This window comes from Miscanthus floridulus, chromosome 1 (genome assembly GCF_019320115.1).
Source record: "Miscanthus floridulus cultivar M001 chromosome 1, ASM1932011v1, whole genome shotgun sequence".
NCBI classification, from domain to species: domain Eukaryota; kingdom Viridiplantae; phylum Streptophyta; class Magnoliopsida; order Poales; family Poaceae; genus Miscanthus; species Miscanthus floridulus.
Genome location: NC_089580.1, coordinates 133,976,904 through 133,986,310, shown reverse-complemented (window position 1 = coordinate 133,986,310; position 9,407 = coordinate 133,976,904).

The following is a 9,407-nucleotide window of genomic DNA, read 5'->3' as shown; positions in this document are numbered from 1 at the left end:
GATATCATTGATGAATCTTTTTATAAGCCCAATGTAGTTGCTCCCACTAACACTTCTTGTAGCACTACTACTTCTACTTCACATTGAAGTGATGGTCTCACTTGTGATGCCTCACTAATGGTGGAAAATGAGACCCTCAAGAAGGAGGTGAATAAGTTCACTCGTGCCTTAGGCAATGCCTTTGGTGGAGATGCCGCTTGCTAAAGTGCTTGGGTAGCCAAAGATTTTCTCTCAACAAAGAGGGATTATGCTATACCCCAAGAAAGACAAGGTGGCCTTTTTCACTCCTAAAGTTAGCTTTGTGAAGGGCAATAGTCGGTTTTGCAATAGATGCAAGCAAGTTGGGCATATAGAGCAATATTGCAAGATTAACAAGAACAAGCTACCTAATGTATCCTCAATTAAATTTGATTCTTATTACATGCATGTTAAGGTTGCCAATGGTGTGAAGGCTAAGTTCATTGGTACACCAATTGTGGGCCCAAAGAAGAAGACCATTTGGATACCAAAGACCTTGGTAACTAACCTTCAAGGACCCAAGTAAGTTTGGGTACTTAAAAAGAATTGATCTTCTTTTATAGGTCAATTATAAAGCTAAAGGAAGGCATTGGGTACTTGATAGTGGGTGCACACAACACATGACTGGTGATCCTAGAATGTTCAATTCAATCAATGAAAACAAGAGCAATGAGATTGATAGTATCATATTTGGTGACAATGGCAAAGGCAAGGTCAAAGGGCTTGGTAAGATTGCAATATCTAATGACTTGAGCATTTCCAATGTGCTACTAGTAGAGAGCTTGAACTTTAACCTATTGTTGGTATCTCAATTGTGTGATCTTGGTTTCAAGTGCATATTTGGTGTGGATGATGTAGAGATCATAAGTGTAGATGGCTCTAACTTGATATTTAAAGGATTCAGATATGAGAATCTATACTTGATTGATTTCAATGCTAGAGAAGCTCAATTGTCAACATGTTTGATCACTAAGTCTAGCATGGGTTGGTTATGGCATAGAAGGTTTGGTCATGTTGAAATGAAACAATTAAACAAGTTGATCAAGCATGATTTAGTTAGAGGATTGAAAGATGTCACATTTGAAAAGGATAAGCTATGTAGTGCATGTCAAGCCAGAAAGCAAGTTGGTAACACACATCCTAAGAAGAGCATGGTGAGCACATCTAAGGCATTTGAGTTGATGCACATGGACTTGTTTGGACCAACCATATACACTAGCATTGGTGGAAATAAATATGAATTTATGATTGTGGATGATTTCACTAGATACACATGGGTGTTCTTTCTTGTTGACAAGAGTGATGTGTTTGCAACATTCAAATCATTTGTCAAGGGCATTCACAATGAGTTTGAAACAACCATCAAGAAAGTGAGAAGTGACAATGGAAGTGAATTTAAGAACACAAGAATTGATGAGTTGTGTGATGAATTTGGAATTAGACATCAATTCTTGACCAAGTACACTTCACAATCAAATGGCCTAGTTGAAAGAAAGAATAGAACTTTGATTGACATGGCAAGATCAATGTTGAGTGAGTACAATGTGAGTCATTCATTTTGGGCCAAAGCAATCAACATGGCTTGCTATTATAGCAACCGACTCTATTGTCACCCCATGATGGAGAAGACACTTTATGAGCTATTGAATGGAAGAAAGCCCAATATAGCATACTTTCGGGTCTTTGGTTGTAAATGCTACATATTGAAGAAATGCACTAGATTGAGCAAATTTGAAAAAAAAAATGTGATGAAGGTCTCTTACTTGGTTACTCCACTACTAGCAAGGCATATAGAGTTTGGAATTTAGCTAGTGGTATTCTTGAGAAGGTTCTTGATGTGGAATTTGATGAAACAAATAGTTTCCAAGAGGAAGATGAGAATCTAGATAATGTAAGAGGCACTCAATTGGTCAATGCAATGAAGAAGATGGACATTAGTGATATAAGGCTTAGAGAGGTGATTGATGTTGAAGATGACAAGAATCAAGTGCTCTCTAACTCAAATGTGCAAGCTAGTGGTTCTCATGATCAAGTTCAAGCAAGTACTAATAATGACAAAGTGCAAGATCAACAACAAGTGGCTAGTTCATCATCTTAACCAAGTGATCAATCAAATGCAAGCAATCAAGTGCAAGTGCTTCAACCAACCGATGTTGCAAGAGATTATCTATTGGACACTATCATTGGTGATATTTCAAGAGGTATGCAAACTAGATCAAGATTGGCCTCATTTTGTGAGTATTTCTCTTTTATGTCATCCATTGAACCTAAAAAGATAGATGAAGCTTTGAGGGATGTTGATTGGGTCAATGTTATGCATGAATAGCTCAACAACTTCATAAGAAACCAAGTATGGGAGTTAGTTGAGAGGCCTAAGGATCATAATGTGATTGGAACCAAGTGGGTCTTTTAGAACAAGCAAGATCAAGATGGGATAGTAATAAGGAACAAAGAAAGATTAGTGGCTCAAGGTTATACTCAAGTTGAAGGTCTTGACTTTGGAGAAACATATGCCCCGGTTGCAAGATTAGAAGCAATTAGGATCTTGTTAGCCTATGCTTGTGCCCACAACATCGTTGTACCAAATGGATGTGAAAAGTGCATTTCTCAATGGGTACATCAATGAGCTTGTGTATGTTGAGCAACCTCCTAGTTTTAAAGATGAGAAGAAATCCAACCATGTTTATAAGTTGAGAAAGGCTTTGTATAGATTAAAACAAGCACCTAGAGTATGGTATGAGAGATTGAGGGATTTCCTACTCTCTAAGGGATTCAAGATAGGAAAGGTTGACACCACTCTCTTCACCAAGAAGTTTGGAATTGACTTGTTTGTAATGCAAATCTATGTTGATGATATCATATTTGGGTCAACAAATCAAGATTTTTGTGAGGAGTTTGGCAAGATGATGGCAAATGAGTTTGAGATGTCCATGATTGGAGAGCTTAGTTACTTCCTTGGTCTTCAAATCAAGCAAATTAAGAATGACACATTTGTGAGTCAAGGCAAGTATATCAAGGACATGCTCAAGAAGTTTAGAATGGATGATGCTAAAGCTATTAGTACACCAATGGAGACAAGTGAAAGCTTGGATAGTGATGCTAATGGCAACATAGTGGATCAAAAGATGTATCAGTCTATGATTCGAAGTCTACTCTATATGACCGCATCAAGGCCAGATGTGATGTTTAGTGTATGTATGTGTGCAAGATTTCAAGCCTCACTAAGAGAAAGTCATTTGAAGGCAACAAAGAGAATATTAAGGTACTTAAAGCATACAAAAATGTTGGATTATGGTATCCTAAAGGAGCAAGATTTGACTTGATTGGATATTCAGACTCCGATTATGCAGGATGCAAAGTTGAGAGAAAGAGCTCATCAGGCACATGTCAACTATTGGGAAGATCACTTGTGTCTTAGTCATCAAAGAAGCAAAATAGTGTAGCACTTTCAACCGCCGAAGCGGAGTACATTTTGGCTGGAAGTTGTTGTGCTCAATTACTTTGGATAAAGGCTACTTTGAGTGATTTTAGAATCAAATTCAAGCAAGTGTCATTGCTATGTGACAATGAAAGTGTCGTAAAGCTCACCAACAACCTGGTTCAACATTCAAGAACAAAGCATATTGATGTCCACCATCATTTCATAAGAGATCACCAACAAAAAAGGGACATTTGCATTGAGAGTGTGGGCACCGAAGATCAACTTGCTGATATCTTCACCAAGACACTTGATGAGAAGAGGTTTTGCAAGCTAAGGAATGAATTGAACATACTTGACTTCTCCAATATGTGTTGATGCACCCCCCCCCATTATATGACATGTCTCTCCTTCGAGCAAAGCAAGGTAAAGTTGATTGACATGCCATCCATCCATTGTTAAGGACTTGTTTAGTGCATCTAGTCATTCCTATGATGTCCTAGGCTCATTCATAAAAATCAAATGAATTTGATGATTGTATGGTATCACTATTGCTTGTATGTTTGAAATGATCTAGTGGTAGCATATGACATATTTGTAGGCTTGTAAACCTAGTGATTGATCTAGAAAATAAGCTATAAGTGTTTAACTCAACATGGTACAAGATAACCCTTATTTAGAGGTGTGAAGAAGCTTGTCCTTGGATCAAACCGAGTTAAATATCTTTTGCAAGTGATCTATATTGAACCAAATTGGGAAAATGATCCTCGTTTCACATGGTTTCACCCCAACCTATCTATACTTTGAGCTCACCTTCTGTGCTAATTGTTGACAAAGGGGGAGAGAAATTCACAAAGATAGTAAGATAGGAGGAGCAAACAAATAAAATGACATATGAAATGACATTGTAAGGGGATCAATCAAAAATATACACAAGTAGGGAGAGCAAGCTCATAAACTTGTATATTGCATTTGAATGTGCATTTCATATCTTTGCTTGCATGGTACAAGTTTTAAATCTCAATATTCATGCTTGTGTGGTGTATGCTAGTTATATGCTTGAATGGTGAAGTAAAAAACTAGCATGCATAGGCTAAAAGTAACTAGACTTATATTTATTTTATGGAAACTAGACCCTTGCTTGTAATGTTGATCTCATGGGGTATTCTAGTTTTTGTGTAAGTCTAGTTACTAATGGTGCTAAGGATGGTATATTGGTGCACTCCGATTGGTATCATGCTTCAAAGGTCCATCTCTTATACCTTAGCATCATTTGGTAGACATTGTCTCCTATATTTCCTATCTAAGCATATGTAGGGGGAGCAATTGCTACCAAATGGGATTCATAAAACTTGTCCATATCCTTTTACATATGGTAAATATGCTTGGGCAAGCAACGTGGATTCAATTAAATCTTAATTCATATCTTTATGTAAGGGTTGTCATCAATTACCAAAAAGGGGGAGATTGAAAGCCCTAATTTGGTTTTGGTTAATTGATGAAACCCTAAGTGCTAACCTAGTTTATCAAAGTGATTATGAGATAGGTAGCACATTCCAAGTGGTGAAGTAAATGAAGATCATGATATGATGATGGTGATTCCATAGTGATGATCAAGTGCTTGGACCTGGAAAAAGAAGAAAGGAAAACAAAAGGCTCAAGGCAAAGGTATAAATGGTAGGAGCCTTTTCGTTTCGGTGATCAAGACACTTAGCGAGTGTGATCATATTTAGGCTCGATAGCCGTACTATTAAGAGGGCAAAACTTGTATCGAGATGCGGTTATCAAAGTGCCACTAGATGCTCTAACTCATTGCATATGCATTTAGGATAACACCCTTGAAAATATTTGTGAAAATATGCTAACACATGTGCACAAGGTGATACACTTGGTGGTTGGCACATGTGAGCAAGGGTGAAGAAGAGTTGAAAAGGAGTTAGTCACGCTAGTCATGTAGTGACTGAACACTGGTCTTGGTAGGACCGGTGTGTCTGGTCAGTGGCAGCAGAGAACGCGAAGGCTCGGTCATTGATCGGACGCTGGCGTTGGAAGTGACCAGACATAGGCTAGGTGCGTTTAGTCGCACTGGTGTGGCACGCACAGAAGAGATGCTGGCTGACCGGACATTGGGAGAGTCCGGTCGAGCATGACCAGGTGCGTCTGGTCGAGATTTCTTGCTTCTGGTACCTTACTGGAAATAACCAGACATTGGCATTGGAGCGTCCGGTCACATTGAGCAGCGCGTCCGGTCATCACTTGATCGTTAAGATCGAATGAACAAAGTTTGAAGTAGGGGACCACATGGCATACATCGCACGACCAGACGCTGAGGTCCAGCGTCCGGTCAATCTGACCGGCGCGTCCAGTCGCCCCATGTTGTGCCTAGTGAAGGGGTACAATGGCTCTATTTCGTGGGGGCTTCTATTTAAGCCCCATGGCCGATTCAAGCTCACTCTCTTGATCATTTGCATTAACATAGCAACCTTGTGAGCTTAGCCAAAGGCCTCCCACACATCTCCATCATTGATTCATCATCTTTGTGAGATTGGGAGAGAATCAAAGTGCATTGCTTGAGTGATTGCATCTTGAGGCACTTGGTGTTCGTGTTTTGCTACGGGATTCGTTTGTTGCTCTTGGTGGTTGCCACCACCTAGACGGCTTGGAGCAGTGGAGGAGGATTGGCATGATTTGGTGATTATGTGTGGCCATCTCTAGTGATTGTGAGGGGATTTGTACCTTCCCTGGTGGAGCGCCGAAAGATATAATCACCTCACTTACTAATTTACATTCCCACAAACTAGTTATAGCAAGCTCTTTAGTGTAGCTAGAATTGAGAGCTTGCTTTGTGGATTAAGTTCATCTAGTGGAGCTCTTTAGTGTAGCAATTGTGAGAGCTCTAAGTGAGTAGTGACCTAGTGAATTGTGTGCCTAGTGATCATAACAACTAGAATTATTCGATAGGTGGCTTGCAACCCTTATAGAGCTAGAGCAAGTTTTGCATTTTGCTATTTGTTATACTAATCAAATTGCTCTAGTTGATTTGTAGATTTTAAATAGGCTATTCACCCCCCCTCTAGCCATATTAGGATCTTTCAAGTGGTATTAGAGCCATGGTCACCGTTTGATTAAAGGCTTAACAACCTCGGTATCAAATTATGGCTAAAGTTGTGTTCAACCATGTGGGGGGCAAACCACCGTTCTTTGATGGCACATGCTATGATTATTGGAAGAGAAAGATGAGGATGTATCTTGGTTCAATCAATGATCAAGTATGGGAGGTGACCAAGAATGACTATGCTATCATTGATCCCGACAATCCCACCAACCAAGACAAGACCAACAAGCAATACAATACTGTAACAGAACCAACCAATTATATGAGATTAAGTAAGGAAATCTTCCACCGAAGCAGATAATTTGGCAAACTTAAGCCCGTATAACCCGGTAGTCCGTGAAACCACGAAGGATTTCAAACCAATCGACATACAAACCAAGATCGTACAAGTTTAGCAACTACCATCACATGTTACATAAAGTTCGTAATGATAGTTGGATACATCAGAGTTTAGAACATAAAGTTATTACAACCCAAGTTCAAACTGAAATAGCGGAAGCAAATAGTTTTAAAGCCACACACACACTTTTGGTTCAGATACAGTGCCAGTAGGTAGTCATCTCCAACAAAAGCATCAGATGAGAGATACGGAGTGACCATTTCCCTTGGTCCTAGTTGTCGCCCATCGCCGGGTACAGGCAGTTAATGCAATAGCCATAGTACATTTGACCATCTGCAACAACAATGGGAACAATGCCCTGAGTATGAGAAGGTACTCAGCTAGACTTACCCATCTTAAACCAAAATAAAGCGACACCAAGGATTATGCAAGGCTTTCTTTAGTGGGCTAGCTGACTTATTTGCGAAAAGCATAAGTTATCATGAAGAAACCACTTTAAGTACTTTGCATCATCTTTATTATGACATATCCATCTAGGTAAGCACCTATACTATAGCAATCACTTGATTAACCAATAACATCTAGTTACCAACTTAGATTTAGCATATCCCATATCAGCTAGATAACCATCAGTGTTCCATCATAATTACTACGATGCTGTAGCTCGAGTCAAGTGCTCACTATCCAGGAGTGATGGCGATTCGAATTGATTCCTAACCAGCTGGTGATTTATTCCTCACACAAACCACACTCACCGATCAAGAGAGCTACAGATCACCAATGACACTTTCCAAGTAGCCGCGGGATAACAGTCATGGACCGCACCTTGGGCTCACTCTTCGTGTCCCCATCATACCCCCTTCAGCACCAGTCTACCAATCTGAGTTTATCCCGGCTCGAATAGTGTCACTAGCTTCGCGGTCGAAAGTTACTTTATTCGGCCAGCTAAATGTGAGGCATGCGTTCAACATGACAAGAGGGACGAGCAATGATCGGTCCTTAATCGACACAGATGGAAAACTAACAGCACCCCAAAACCCTATCTGGTTGCCTCCAACTTTTTCCGTCCGGTCTCCAATTATCCATCACACATGGTTAATTCCAGGATATCATTCTTTTCATAGCTAAATTCTTCCAGTAACCACCTATAAATGTAGGTGACCGGAAATCACCGATCGCTACCGGTCTAAGCAAGGCTAAGTAGTTATTCGATCCTGACCTAACAGGGTAATAAGGTAATAAGGTAGGCAAGGATAGTAATAAATGCATCAACGGTTTCAATCAACTCCTACAACTTAATACAACAATATATAAACTCATATATAGAAAGAATTACTTTTATAAAGTAGAAGACTTAGAATGCTCTGGGGCTTGCCTCGTTCGAATGAACTAGGTTGATGATCCACACACTCGGGCAAGTCCTCTCCTTGCTCCTCTTCCTCTGGCACCTCCTGTGTCTGGATTTCTAGTGGATTTGTCCCGGTCTGCTCTTTCTGAACTGCTACTAGCAACTCCTTCTGTGATCCTGTATGATGCAGATGTATAAGTGCTCATGCATAGGTGCATCGAAGAGATGACATTAATGATCATGATGCATGGAATATAGATGAACATGTTTAACTTTATTGGACATAGTAGAAGTAAAGCTCTTCTACAAGGTAGCCAACATCATCCAAGAACATGTACTACTATACTACTACTACAACCACTGTACTAACATGCCAAGTCACCACAGCAAGCTAAGATGCTTCAAAGATACACCAAAGCAAACATTATTAACTAAACATGCATTAAAGAAGATTATTTTATTTTATTTTAAACTAGGGCTACAACAGCAACATATATTTTTGGTGCTCATAAAAATCTGAGAAAATTACAGTAGCATAGTACTACTCTAAGTAGACTACCATAAAATTTTCATGGCATTTGGATAAGTAAAATAGCCTACACAAAAATGACAAGCTATGGCACAAATATGAGCATGAAAATACTTTGTACTATGAAAAGTGTCAAACAACAGATTTGGTATTTTTCCTATATTATACATAGTAAACAATCACTGCACAAAAATTATCATACACAAGTTTTATACAAATTTTTTGCTCTCTATTAAAATAACAAAATCATCAATTAAAGGCACTTGAACTACACCTCAATATTTCTCTATAGAACATGCATGGCATATATTTTTCACATAAAGTACATCTCAAGAATAGATCAACCAACTTGGAATCATATTTTTCTGATGTATATTCTATTTATTAAGCATTTTCCAAAAAATTAGCATTTATTCAATTTAAATAAAGCTACATAGAAAAGTATCACAAATTTGACATGCAATATTTTTAACAGATAGATCTAGTCACAAGAAACCTAGCAAAATTTGTTTCATCAAATTTGGAGCAATATTTTTCAATTTATAAATTTCCAAAGCATTTAAACAAAATCTGTAAATCATTTCTTTTATTCCTTCTGAAAATCCTGGTTCAAAATTGCTAGATCCACCCGGATCTGCA